Source organism: Oryx dammah, unplaced genomic scaffold (assembly GCF_014754425.2).
Source record: "Oryx dammah isolate SB20612 unplaced genomic scaffold, SCBI_Odam_1.1 HiC_scaffold_21, whole genome shotgun sequence".
NCBI classification, from domain to species: domain Eukaryota; kingdom Metazoa; phylum Chordata; class Mammalia; order Artiodactyla; family Bovidae; genus Oryx; species Oryx dammah.
Genome location: NW_024070205.1, coordinates 68,611,201 through 68,626,884, shown reverse-complemented (window position 1 = coordinate 68,626,884; position 15,684 = coordinate 68,611,201).

Genomic DNA, 15,684 nt, shown 5'->3' with positions numbered 1-15,684 from the left:
CTGCCTGCCAATGCAGGAGACTAAGCAGGTTCGACCCCTGAGTCGAGATGATCCTGGAGAAGAGCATGGCAACCCACTCCAGTATTTTTCCCTGGAGACTCCCATGGACAGAGGGAATGCAGCAGGCGACAGTCTATAGGGTCACACAGAGTTGGACATGACTGAAGCAACCTGGCACGCATGCGAAAGCCATTTAAACTGTAACTATCAGTGCAAAATACAGCTAAGTAGTTGGATAAAGTCCCTCAGCATCACAGTAGAATGCTGCAAGAATATATAAAAATAAATGCTTAAAATCACAAACAATGAAAATATGTAATATTGAAACAGAGCTTTGAAAAGATCAGGTCAAATATGTAAAAGTCAGGGACAAGACAAGGAGTAGAGTGTCTGTGTATATTGGAAAATACGACAATATTTGAAATAGTTTGTTCTTTTTAATAGCTATGTTGCTTTTCCTTACCACATGCTTATAAAACCAGCAGACTTCAAACTCAGCAACTGAAGGGCTCTATTTATCCACTGACCTCTAGACCTAGTGATCTTCAATAAAGACAAGAGAATAGCTCATCTAAATGAAAAGGCTTTAACACTACCAAGTTCTTTGTGGGAAAGAAATTCAATGTTATAATATTTTTTCTGGAGATGTCATCATTGTGGTTCAAAGCATATGTGGTTCCAGGTAACAGGCAAAGAAGCCATCAGTCAAAGTCCATATCTACCACACCTAGTTGCATATTCCTTGCCATTTTCTCAAAACTGCTTGAAGCTTTAGATCCACGGCTTTTCACTATGGTTATTTTACAGGAAAACCTTAGCAACATTTGTTATCAATAACAATTCCAAGCCCTGTGTGTCTGAAAAACTCTTTAATAATGCATTGCTTCCTAATGATCTTACCAACAAGACAGGCATTGATGAATTTCAGTTCAGGTCTGGAACAGCATGGTCCACAGTCAGTATTGAATACTGCACTGTAGAATGGCTGGATTCGTTAAGAGTTCAGAGAAGCCTCTCATTAGGTGAAGAATAATGGTTTTGGCAACAATTTTTAAGGCAGGTTGAAAATATCACTTCCAAAAGGCAAACTTTTCCACCAAAATAGTGCCCGGTCTGCTGTATTATTGATTCCACCAGAAATTAACTATCCAATGCACTGGTTTGTGATCAAAGAAATTGCCAACTGTTATTTTAACTGTAAATAGCCCTAGAGTATCATAACCATTTATGGAAACATGATATTCAAATGTTGTAATGGGACACCAATTGTGAAATGCATCAGCTGCAAAGGATCTTATGAATTAGATCAATACTTTCATTATTAAAGGGAAAGTTAAAAGACTTTCATGCGTATCAGTTCCTATTTTTAAAACCAGGCTGAAAAATTTATGGATCCTGATATTTTTCAGAGCAAGTTATGAATTTTCTCTTTTTTTTTTTTTTCTTTATGGAGGATGCTTTACAAGAAAGTGTTAATTGTTCACTCTTGTCTGACTCTTTAAGACCTTATGGATTGTAGCCCTCCAGGCTCCTCTGTCCATGGGATTCTTCAGGCAAGAATACTGGAGTGGGTTGCCATTCCCTTTTCCAGGAATCTTCCTGACCCAGGAGTAGAATCCAGGTGTCCTGTGTTGCAGGCAGATTCTCTACCATCTGAGTCACCAGGGAAGCCCTTTCCACAGTCAGTCAGATGGAAAGGTTCACCGTGGGACTAATCACTAAACCTGCTTTAACAGCTCAAAGTAACTACAAAGAAAATTGTTACAGTTTCAGAGTCATATTCTCGGCCTCCACATAATAATCATGTTGAATCCGGTTTTTCTTCCATAAGAGCTAGTGTGGTTTTCTAAAAGAAAAGGAATTTCCTGCATTTTTAGATATGGTATATGCATATGGCTACACTTCTGAATAAAAATAATTGCATCACACAAAATCTATTATTGCATACTATTTATTTATGCACCACTTAAGGAGGACTGTGGAACTAAACTTGCATTTTATTCACATTATTCATTCTTCCTGGATGCTGGGAGCTTAGCAAGCATCTCTTCCTTCCTTCCAGCTCTCTCCCTGTCCTAAGGGATGGCGAAAGATAGAAGAACACAATAGAATATAACAGGAATACAAATGTATCTTCTTTCTGGCCCAAAGGAAGGGCTGGCAACTGAATAGATTGTAAATAATTTCTGCTGTTCCATATTCCATGGAGTTCAATTTGAACTCGCCAAGAGTGAACCTGAGCAGCTGCCTTTTCTGCAACTATAATATACTTTGTAATTTAGGTCACAGTATCTTCAGGCACAGATTAAATCCAAAACTGAGGATATATATCATTAAAGTTTGTTTTTAATCTTCCTAACTCTTCACACTTTGCGTTATTGCAGATAAGGAATGCAAAGTGTGTCTCTTGGCACCTGAAGACCTTGAGGAAGCCTCAATAATGTCAGGCATCAGGATACCAATAAAATGCTAAACAGAGAGAGAGGAGAGGCAGAGGGAGGGAGGGGGTGGGAGTAGGGAGTGCAACAGAAGAAAAAAAAAAAACCCACAAAAGCCTGAGTCAAAATAAGGAACCCAAATGAGAAGGACTCAAGCTTTAATCTGTTTTCATAATTAACACAGCTGTGCTATAATTTGATTTTTATTCTAATGATGCCATTTAGCTCTGCTTTGAATATTAAAAATGAGCCAAGTATAAAATTATCAATCACTTACAAATCATGTCTATCTGGGATTTGTTGATTTTTTAAAAATAGAATGATATATTAATTAATGAAAATCTGAGTATAGAAAGACAGTAAAAGACATGGAAAGAGGATAATGAAATTATTTTACACCCGAATCCAGTAGCCATTCAACATATTCATATTCCCTGCTGTTCATAAAAATTTCTGATATGAGGGGTCTCCCCTATGCCAATAAAATCACAAAGTCTGTAGATAGGTCCAGGTAATAGCGTTATTATCTGTTTAATTCTTCAGGTGACTAAAATATGTAGCCAGAGCTGTGAAAAACCGTTGACAACCAGGGGCATCATCCCAATGTCTTTCTTGGGCAAGAAGGTGAAATCAAAGAGCTTCCACAAAGTCTTTCAAAATCATCTACAAGTATTTCCTGAAAAACAGCTGCCTGAGGCAAAAAGGTTTAACACTGGAATAAACTTGAGTGCACTTGACCCTTGAGCTCATGGATATCTGATCTGATTATAGCAATTGTAATAATTACTTGTTTCATAAACATCTGAAAGATACTGATTTCGGAAGATTTACTGAGCGTTCGAAACTAGGTATTTTAGACATTTATAGGGACACAACTGAACACTAAGCTTTTTATCTGGCACCTGTGCCCCTAATAATAATTTTTAGAAAAGACAGAAAAACATGATAAAGGAAGGCTTATCTGCAGTCCATGGGGTCGCTGAGCGACTTCACTTTCACTTTTCACTTTCATGCATTGGAGAAGGGAGTGGCAACCCACTCCAGTGTTCTTGCCTGGAGAGTCCCAGGGACAGGGGAGCCTGGTGGGCTGCCATCTATGGGGTCGCACAGAGTCGGACACGACTGAAGAGATTTAGCAGCAGCAGCAGCAGCATATGAAGTCCTTTAGTTCTGCACAAAGCACCCCAAAGGGAGGTTCCTTACTTTTACCTTTAAGGTGTCAGTGGAGATGTCTCTAATCCTTTCCCAACTTCTGGTCTCCCTACTCCCAAAATGACTTTGCAATAGTGTGTCAAGGGTAAGACAGGGACTCATCAAAGTGGCTTCAATTCTCCCTTCAGAGCACAGGGCATCCTCAGTAACTATCACACTGCCTGATGCGAGAAGCAAGAAGTATAGAGAGGTGGAGGCCTTGGAGTCAGACCACCTGAGGGCCTTGGGAAGGTTGGGTTATATCTGTTCTATTTACTCAGTTAGAATATGAGGATGCTAGTTCCTGTCTCCAGGAGTACAGAAAGTGAAATGAGTTTCCAACACAGGTCAAGTGCCCAGAACAGTTCCTGGGATGGCGCTCCATGCTCAAAACAAATGAACCCATTATTATTACTACCTGATAATTTCTTGGATGGATGAATGAATGGTGTTTCTTGGTGTTCAGTGGAATATTGCCTACAGTATCAGTAAACAAAGGATGTCACGGTCATCAGGGACTTCAGTCACTGCTGCTGGTGAGCCCTGAGGGAGCTACGGCAGGAAAGAACATCTGTCATTTAGCACCACTGGACTGCAGCCACACCCTGCAGTGAGGCCTGAGGAAACTCAGGATGAGAAAACTGGCCCCGGAGAGCCCAGGTACACAGCAAAGGACTGCCTTCAGTGAGCCTGGGCTCGTGCATCTTCCCATACACAGAACAGCACTAAATTCCTTAACATGAGACATCTAGTTTTCTTTTAATTAACACTCTTTTGACATTCGGACTACCTGCCCTTTGTTGCAAAACTTCTATATACCCTGGCTCCCCCGGCTACGCCCTTCGCCTCCTTGGAGCAGTTCTCTCAGGGCTCCTTGAGATCCCAGGCTTGAAGTTTTAAAGATTCCCCGAAGAAAACATAACTCTCAACTTTTAGGCTCTGAATGTTTTTTAAGTTGATGCTGGTAAAGGCTCTTTAGTCCTATCAGGTCTCCAATTCAAAAAACTTATTTCTACAGGGTCACATTCATTCACCCCTAATGGGCACACGGGACGACTTTAGAAGGGCAGGATAATCCTTGGTGGCTGAGGCACAGCAAGAAACCAGGAACGCCAAACAGGGTCATGCCAGAGATAAATCTCCTATATTTCTCTGTTTCATAAGAGCCAGCCCTGCAGGTGCCTGGACTGACGCCCAGACATTCCCAAAGAATTGCTCAAGTAGCATAATCTTCAGTGCCTCAGAAATATAGAGCCCAGAGGTCTCAAGAAACCATAAAACACTTCATCAGAATCATAACTAGTCATATTCCTTACTTTACACCTTTCATGTTTAACAAATATCCAAACCAGCTATGTAATGCAATTCATTACAGACGTGTACCAGCGAGATGCTAAAAAAACACACAAAAATCATCATCTCCTATTCTCTACTCATTGCCCCAAATGTAATTACAGAAGTCAGTTCATTTAACCTCATTTAACTATGTTTATCATGGGGTCGCAAAGAGTCGGACACCACTGAGCGACTGAACAACAATGTTTATGGCCAGGAGGAGCATGAGAAAAGTTCATTTTCAAATTATCAAACATTCAGAGTATTTAAGTCATTCAGTGATGAATTTTCACAGAAGTGATGACATCGTTCTCCAAGATCCTCAGGACTAAAGGTTCTAATCATCAGGATCATTACTGACTCTACCCACATGGAGGAGGGGTTCCATGTGGCACTGTTGCAGTGAAAAGGGAAAAAGAGGAATGAGTTTTGTCTTTCCCTTTCCTGAGAACAAAGAAGATAAAGAGAATGGTGAACAGGCCTGAACATTCCTAGTTTTGTTTTGTGGTTTTTTTTAAACTCTTAACTACTCCTAACTAGACATGCCTGTAACTAGGTTTGCTTTTCTGCCCCTTAACTCTGCAGGAGCTACATTTCACACCTAGTATCCTCTGACTCCATGCTCAATACTCACAACATTCTCTCTCGCTTTGTAGTTCTTCCCTTTTACAAATAGAAGGCCACACAGTCACCTAACTGCCAGACTCAATTACTGGGTTACTGATGCCAGCCTATGACTGTTTTTGAGACAAGTGGAGAGGAAGAAAGTAAGATTTTAACACCTTTGTTCCCAGCACTGACTTCCAGCCCTCAATGGGCACAGTTCTTGTGGCATGAGCCTAGTTTGTTTCCATCTCTACCAGCTGAGAATTAAAGCCACCTTTCTATTTCCTCCAAACTCTTTGTCCGTAGTTTTCATTCAGCTTCAGGGAGCAGAGAATGCCTAGACTGTAGCCAGCAACACTGCATTCAGGGGATTCCCCCAAAGTACATGGAAATAGATTCAATACTTATACACCTCAAAGCACTTTAAAAAAGAAAATCTAACTTTAAACTCATAGTCACATCCTGCAATTCTCCTTTCTTCTCCTCCACTCTTCGCACATCATAAGACTATTGTGTCTGTTCAAACCTCACCCTCCTGCTCTGACCCTGGAGGGTTCTGGGCCCCCATCCCATACTATGTATGGGATGTAAATAGATTCAGCCTCCCCTGCTCCCTTCAATTTTCTCTTTATTTCACTTGTCATCATCCCAATTCTTTAGAATGACAGCAAACCTAGGAGCTGCCAGCCAGCAGGAAGTCTTCCCCCTAAGTCATTTGGATGACTGGAGAAGAGGTGAAATTTTTAAATAAACAATTTTGATAAATGGTTGGTATTAGGGCAGTAAACTCCCAAATGTTGACAGTTTCAAAACATTTCACCTGATATTTATCAGTTGAACTATTAAATGTGTTTGGAAGACCATAAATCAAGTTTAACACTGATTGTAATGAGACAATTTTTCTTTTTTGGCTATTTTAGGATTTTCTTGTATCGTAACAACAGTTTTTTCTTTATAACTTTTAAAATGGCACCAGATTGTCCAGTGGTTAAGACCTCAAGTGTCCAATGCAAAAGGCACAGTTTCAGTCTCTGGTCAGGGAACTAAGATCCCACATGCCACATGGTATGGTCAAAAATAAATAAATAAAAATTGAAAATAAAAAGGCAACCCACCACAAAAAAAGAAAACTTTTAAGTTTTAGGTGATTAGTCCATTTATATAAAGCTCATTCTTTCACTTGTCTTCTTGAAACTCTTCTATATTTTAATCAACAGCCTCTCTTCATCAGAATATTTTATCCAGATTTACCTCTTCATTTTTCAAATAATCCCTCACTTTTCTCTCAACATTTTGGAAATGAAGAATATGGGAAAGTGTGAATCTTTTACTTCTCTTCTCCTCCCCCAGAGTTTATTTTAGATGTTTTCCCTCATCACATTTTCAAGAATAGATGGTCTATTTGTGCTCATTAGCTCACTTCTGATTGCTCGGCAATTCCTTTCGGCTGAGTAAAGATTAGCTATTTTTTTTCCCTGCTAACTTAGTTATGCCTCTTACCTATCTGCCATCTTTATAGTCTTATGGGTAGAAGAAGAGACGGCAGAGATGACAAGAAAGAGGTGGATCCAAAAATAAAGGCAAGTAATCACCGAGACGGGCTCTTTTCCTTCTGACATTTTCCTGGAATACAAAAGCTCCAGGTGGCATTCCTGGTATCATAAAATTCTCAGCATGCTTCTGACCTTACAAAAGCCGGAGAGGCTGAAGTTTATATACTGTTCCAGGAGAATCTTAAACAAAGAGTGCAGGAAACAGAACAAGATACAGTCGTTGAATCCCAAATGATCTGGTTTTTATTTTCCTAAGTTAAGGTTTGGTTCCACATGAGGCCCAAATTTTCCATCTTATCCAAAACAGTTCTGCTTTGACTTCAAAGTCATGCTCCCAGGCAAATGATCACAGCTGCCAGCCTGTTTGCTCCACATGCTGTAGGCCGATGTTGGGAACATTCTGGAAAGATGACACATCTAAGCCGAGAGAATTAACTGATCGTTTGAGGAAGGTTTCTTCCCTTAAAACACCACTCTCATTTTCCTTCCTTCTCAGGGCTACATAGATATGCATTTGAGACATTTTGAATTAATAGCAATGCTTCTAGTAAATACTTCATATTACCACCATAAACACAGCAAAAGACTTAAGTATTAGGTTATCCTGTTTGAGTAAGAACCAAGACTCAAGTGTTCTGGCAAAGGGAACTAGGTAATGCTTCCCAAAAGGAGCTGAGTGTTTGGTTTGGTTTGCTTCTGTTTTGTTTTTATGTGCACTGTGCTTCACACGGACAGGAAAGGGGGCACTATATAAAAGCAAGATTTAACGATGTGTCTGATTAGGTTTCAGATATATTTGAAGTACTGGGGAGGGGTTGGGCCCTCTGAGAGATAAGCCACATCGGAGAGAGAACTGATAGATAAATTGAGGACTCTGGAATCACAAACCCGAGTGGCAGCATGGCCAGAGGCAGAGAATGAGACTTACACACACAAAGCGGCAGCTGGAATTGGAGGCAAGCACCGAGGCAAAGAAAAAAGACCTGAAGCAGAGACAGTTGTCCCACCAAATGCACACACTTCAGGGGTACAAGCCATCCAGCTGAGGGACCCAATGACACAGAGGAAATCAATGTTTATCTCACTTCAAAGAAATTGCTGAGTATTCCTGGAACCAGAAGAGTTGAGAGCAAAAATGACTAGGGTAAAACAGTGGGGATTTTTTCTCTTTTTGGAAAGTGAAGGTACAAGAGTTACAAAAATTTATCAGAAATAGGTGACATCTGAGAAGACAAGGTTATGACTGGCAGACTCATTCATGAGGTGCATGTAAAGCCTCTCACCCTCTAAGAAACTCCCAGAAACACTAACATTTTACTGCAGAGACTGCCAGACCACAACCCTGCGTAGACCTGATGAAGCCTGAACATCACAGAGGGACACTACACTTTGAGCTGGAAGTGTAATGGATTTGGGGTTTTCTCCTTTGGGCAAGAAGTGTGTTCTGGTATGGAAAGAAGGATACAGAGAGATACCTGGTGGCCAGTGAAGAGGACTGTCCACTGAACTCTCAGGCTCCCATTCCTAGCCAAGGACTACATTTCCAACCCCTCAGGGATGGGCCCTGTAACGAGTCCAAAGGCAGTGAGATACGTGCAGGAGTAATCACACAGCTTCTGCACCTGGCCCCAAAACTTCTAAAGCATTCCTCCCACTCTGCCTTGTCAAAGTCCTGTATTAAAGCCGACAGTGGTTCCATCAGCCTGCATCCCTGAATACCCCATAAAACAGAATTACCACCCTCTTTTCATTGCCAGTAAGGGGATTTGTGTGAACAAGAAATAAATTTCATCTGTGTTAAGACACTGAGAGTTTAGGGTTCATTTATGATAGCAGCTAACGTGAATATAACAAAACATTCGATGAAACCACATTTTTTAAAATTACCTATGTAATCCAAAAAGTGAACAGGGAGACATAATCTATTCTATTTGAATAAACATATTATCAAATTATAAATTATTCTAATTATAATGTCCAGAAACTAAAATGTGCATATGCCTCAAACATGAGCCAAGTAGTAACTCTATAACTAGCATTAGAGTGGGCTAGGTATTCTCCAACTAAACACCTTAAGTATGTTAGATATTAAATTCTTTTTAAATTTATCTGATCTGGCAAGAGAGTGGGAAAATCTTCAAAAGTCAAAAATAACAAAAAGTAAATTCAGAGGGAGAACCAAGTGTTGAAACCAATGGCTCTCCAAACAGCACCTCAGATCACTTGGTTTTAATTTGTGGAATCCTGAAATTGAAAAACAAAGCTGAGGCATTCAAAAGATGAGAAGTCAGATCACAGCCTTCTAAAGGCTGGTGCCCAAAAAGATGATTCCTTAGTACAGCAATGAGCTAGACAATTAAAAACACCCAACAAAGACAAAAAATAAGGAGAATTGCCTGACTAGGCTTCCTTGGTGGTTCAGACGATAAAGAATCTGCCTGCAGTGCAGGAGACCCAGGTTCAATCCCTGGATTGGGAAGATTCCCTGGAGAAAGGAATGGCTACCCACTCCTGTATTCTTTTTACCTGGAAAATTCCATGGACAGAGGAGCCTAGTGGGCTACAGTCCATGGGGTTGCAAACAGTCGGACACAACTGAGCAACTAAGCACACACACACACCAGCCATGGGTGGAGAGAGAGATAAAATCTCCCTTGAGAATTCTTAACAAAAAGATTGACTTCACAACACATGAAGAATCAGAATTTATAGCACATCCATAGCCAGATAAAAACCTCAAGTGGAGAATTAAGTTGAATCAGTTCATACTGGGTCGCCCCTAGATGTCTGGCACTGTGTATGTGTGTTCAGTCGCTTAGCTGTGTCTGATTCTTTGTGACCCTATGGACTGTAGCCTGCCAGGCGCCTCTGTCCATGGAGTTTTCCAGACAGAATAGTAGGAGTGGGTTGCCGTTTAATACTCCAGGGGATCTTCCTGACCCGGGGATTGAACCCACATCTCTTGCATCTTCTGCACTGGTGGGCAGATCCTTTACCAACTATGCCATCTGCCAGAGATATACACAGATCCTCTCTGGAGAAACTACTTCAACCCAAACCTCAAAGAATCCCCACAGATAAAAAGTCTCAGTCATCCTAAGTCCATGAAAATGCAAAAACACAACAGGAAAACAATCCTGCACGAATGAGACTCTACAACAAACAACAAATCAGACACACAAAAGATAGAGGTGTTTAAATTCTCAGACATAGAATGTCTAACTGCGAATAATCAATCATTTTCAAGAAAAAAGTAAAAGAATATGACAAAGGAATAAGAAACTATCAAAAATATGAACCAGATTTGTATAGCAAATAAGTAGAAAAGAAAAGCATAATATTAGAAACTCAATGGGTGGGTTAAATAACTTAGGTGACACATCAGGAAAGAAAATGAATGAACTGGAAGATAGCACTGAAAACTGAATGAAGACTGTAACACAGAGACAAAGGTATGGAAAATATGGAGTTTCGGTAGGAAATGAAGTTCAGACCGAGAAGATGTAATTTAGATCTGTTCAGATTTCCAGAAGCACTAACTGGAGAAATATTGATGGAGACCTAAGGGGAAAAGCCCATTCTCAGGTTGAGGTATCCTCCAAAATCTCAGGCCAAGTGAATGGAAAGAAACCCATACCTCGACGTGTTATGGTGAACCTGAGGAAGTAAAAAGATCTGAAAAGCCACCAGAGAAAAAAGCACAACAATGAGACTGAAAGCTGACCCCTCAGAAACTAAAATAGAAACCTAAAAGCAACTGAATAAAATCTTCACTGTACTGACAAAATACGATTTTGAACCTCAAAATGATTTTTGACCAAGGTGCCATGACCATTCATCAAGGAAATGACAGTCACTTCAATAAATCATGCTGGGGAAAACTGGATATCCATGTGCAAAATAATGAAGTTAAACCCTTGCTTTATATTGTATATAAAGATTTACTTGAAATGGATCAAAGGCCTAAAAGTAAGGCCTAAAACTTTAAAACTCTTAGAAGAAACATAGGGGGAAAGCTTTATGACACTGAATTTGGCAAGAAGCTCCTGGGTGTGACATCAAAACAATAAAAACAAAATTGAAAACTTTGTGCAAATGACAAAGCATAAAAAGCCAACCTATAAAATGGGAGAAAATACTTGCAAATTATATATCTGATAAGTGGTTCAGTTCAGTTCACTCAGTCAAGTCCAACTCTTTGTGACCCTGTGAATTGCAACATGCCAGGCTTCCCTGTCTATCACCAACTCCCAGAGCTTACCCAAACTCATGTCCATCAAGTGGGTGATGCCATCCAACCATCTCCTCCTCTGTCATCCCCTCCTCCTCCTGCCTTCAATCTTTCCCAGCATCAGGGTCTTTTCAAATGAGTCATTTCTTTGCATCAGGTGGCCAAAGTATTGGAGCTTCCACTTCAGTCCTTCCAATGAATATTCAGGACTAATTTCCTTGAGGATTGACTGGTTTGAACTCCTTGCAGTCCAAGGGACTCTCAAGAGTCTTCTCCAACACCACAGCTCAAAAGCATCTATTCTTCGGCACTCAGCTTTCTTTATAGTCCAACTGTCACATCCATACATGACTACTGGAAAAACCATCATGTTTACTAGACAGACTTTTGTCAGCAAAGTAGTATCTCTGCTTTTTAATATGCTGTCTAAGTTGGTTATAGCTTCTCTTCCAAGGAGCAAGAGTCTTAATTTCATGGCTGCAGTCACCATCTGCAGTGATTTTGGAACCCAAGATAAGTGGTTAGTATCCAGATTTTATGAAAAATGCCTACAACTCAACAACCAAAAAACACATACAACAACTTTAAAACAGACAAAGGGCTTGAATCAGTTCAGTTCAGTTCAGTCACTCAGTCGTGTCCGACTCTTTGTGACTCCATGAATCGCAGCACGCCAGGCCTCCTTGTTCATCACCATCTCCCGGAGTTCACTCAGACTCACGTCCATCGAGTCAGTGATGCCATCCAACCATCTCATCCTCTGTCGTCCCCTTCTCCTCCTGCCCCCAATCCCTCCCAGCATCACAGTCTTTTCCAATGAGTCAACTCTTTGCATGAGGTGGCCAAAGTACTGGAGTTTCAGTTTTAGCATCATTCCTTCCAAAGAAATTCCACGGCTGATCTCCTTCAGAATGGACTGGTTGGATCTCCTTGCAGTCCAAGGGACACTCAAGAGTCTTCTCCAACACCACAGTTCAAAAGCATCAATTCTTCAGCGCTCAGCCTTCTTCACAGTCCAAAACTCACATCCATACATGACCACAGGAAAAACCATAGCCTTGACTAGACGGACCTTAGTTGGCAAAGTAATCTCTCTGCTTTTCAATATGCTATCTAGGTTGGTCATAACTTTTCTTCCAAGGAGTAAGTGTCTTTTAATTTCATGGCTGCAGTCACCATCTGCAGTGATTCTGGAGCCCAAAAAAATAAAGTCTGACACTGTTTCCACTGTTTCCCCGTCTATTTCAGATGAAGTGATGGGACCAGATGCCATGATCTTCGTTTTCTGAATGTTGAGCTTTAAGCCAACTTTTTCGCTCTCCTCTTTCACTTTCATCAAGAGGCTTTTTAGCTCCTCTTCACTTTCTGCCATAAGGGTGGTGTCATCTGCATATTATTAATCATGTCATCTGAGGTTATTAATATTTTTCCCGGCAATCTTGATTCCAGCTTGTGTTTCTTCCAGTCCAGCATTTCTCATGATGTACTCTGCCTAGAAGTTAAATAAGCAGGGTGACAATATACAGCCTTGACGTACTCCTTTTCCTATTTGGAACCAGTCTGTTGTTCCATGTCCAGTTCTAACTGTTGCTTCCTGACCTGCATACAGATTTCTCAAGAGGCAGGTCAGGTGGTCTGGTATTCCCATCTCTTTCAGAATTTTCCACAGTTTATTGTGAGCCACACAGTCAAAGGCTTTGGCATAGTCAATAAAGCAGAAATAGATGTTTTTCTGGAACTCTCTTGCTTTTTCCATGATCCAGCGGATGTTGGCAATTTGATCTCTGGTTCCTCTGCCTTTTCTAAAACCAGCTTGAACATCAGGGAGTTCACAGTTCACATATTGCTGAAGCTTGGCTTGGAGAATTTTGAGCATTACTTTACTAGCATGTGAGATGAGTGCAATTGTGCGGTAGTTTGAGCATTCTTTGGCATTGCCTTTCTTTGGGATTGGAATGAAAACTGACCTCTTCCAGTCCTGTGGCCACTGCTGAGTTTTCCATTTTTGCTGGCAAATTGAGTGCAGCACTTTCACAGCATCATCTTTCAGGATTTGAAATAGCTCCACTGGAATTCCATCACCTCCACTAGCTTTGTTCATAGAGATGCTTTCTAAGGCCCACTTGACTTCACATTCCAAGATGTCTGGTTAAGTGGTTAGTATCCAGATTTTATGAAAAATGCCTACAAGTCAACAACCAAAAAACAGATATAACAACTTTAAAACAGGCAAAGGGCTTGAATATATTTCTCCAGAGATAACATACAAACAGCCAGCAAGCATATGAAAAGATACCTGACACCACTAATCATTAGGGAAATGCAAATCAAGACCACGATGAGATGTCACTTCATACTCCTTAGGATGACCATTATTATTTTTTATGGGTATTTTATTTTGTATTGGTTTTTGGTTTTTTTATTTTTATTTTTACTTTATTTTACTTTACAATACTGTATTGATTTTGCCATACATTGACATGAATCCACCACGGGTGTACATGAGTTCCCAATCCTGAACCCCCCTCCTACCTCCCACCCCATATCATCTCTCTGGATCATCCCCGTGCACCAGCCCCAAGCATTCTGTATCCTGCATCGAAGATAGACTGGCGATTCATTTCTTACATGATACCACACATTTTTCAGTGCCATTCTCCCAAATCATCCCACCCTCTCCCTCTCCCTCAGAGTCCAAAAGTCCGTTCTATACATCTGTGTCTCTTTTGCTGTCTCGCATACAGGGTTATCGTTACCATCTTTCTAAATTCCATTTATATGTGTCAGTATACTGTATTAGTGTTTTTCATTCTGGCTTACTTCACTCTGTATAATCGGCTCCAGTTTCATCCATCTCATTAGAACTGATTCAAATGTTTTCTTTTTAATGGCTGAGTAATACTCCATTGTGTATATGTACCACTGCTTTCTTATCCATTCAGCTGCTGATGGACATCTAGGTTGTTTCCATGTCCTGGCTATTATAAACAGTGCTGCAGTGAACACTGGGTACATGTGTCTCTTTCAATTCTGGTTTCCTCGGTGTGTATGCCCAGCAGTGGGATTGCTGGGTCATAAGGCAGTTCTATTTGCAATTTTTTAAGGAATCTACACACCGTTCTCCATAGTGGCTATACTAGTTTGCATTCCCACCGACAGTGTAAGAGGGTTCCCTTTTCTCCACATTCTCTCCAGCATTTATTCCTTGTAGACTTTTGGATCACAGCCATTCTGACTGGTGTGAAATGGTACCTCATTGTGGTCTTGATTTGCATTTCTCTGATAATGAGTGATGCTGAACATCTTTTCATGTGTTTGTTAGCCATCCGTATGTCTCCTTTGGAGAAATGTCTATTTAGTTCTTTGGCCCATTTTTTGATTGGGTGTTTTTTCTGGAATTGAGCTGCAGGAGTTGCTTGTATATTTTTGAGATTAGTTGTTTCTCAGTTGCTTCATTTGTTATTATTTTCTCCCATTCAGAAGGCTGTCTTCTCACCTTGCTTATAGTTTCCTTTGTTGTGCAGAAGCTTTTAATTTTAATTAGATCCCATTTGTTTATTTTTGCTTTTATTTCCAGTATTCTGGGAGGTGGATCATAGAGGATCCTGCTGTGATTTATGTTGGAGAGTGTTTTTCCTACGTTCTCCTCTAGGAGTTTCATAGTTTCTGGTATTACATTTAGATCTTTAATCCATTTTGAGTTTATTTTTGTGTATGGTGTTAGAAAGTGATCTAGTTTCATTCTTTTACAAGTGGTTGTCCAGTTTTTCCAGCACCACTTATTAAAGAGATTGTCTTTACTCCACTGTATGTTCTTGCCTCCTTTGTCAAAGATAAGGTGTCCATAGGTGTGTGGATTTATCTCTGGGCTTTCTATTTTGTTCCATTGATCTATATTTCTGTCTTTGTGCCAGTACCATACTGTCTTGATGAGTGTGGCTTTGTAGTAGAGCCTGAAGTCAGGCAAGTTGATTCCTCCAGTTCCATTCTTCTTTCTCAAGATTGCTTTGGCTATTCGAGGTTTTTTGTATTTCCACACAAATCTTGAAATTATTTGTTCTAGTTCTGTGAAAAATACCACTGGTAGCTTGATAGGGATTGCATTGAATCTGTAGATTGCTTTGGGTAGTATATTCATTTTCACTATATTGATTCTTCTGATCCATAAACATGGTATATTTCTCCATCTATTAGTGTCCTCTTTGATTTCTTTCATCAGTGTTTTATAGTTTTCTATATATAGGTCTTTAGTTTCTTTAGGTAGATATATTCCTAAGTATTTTATTTTTTTGTTGCAATGGTGAATGGAATTGTTTCCTTAATTTCTTTC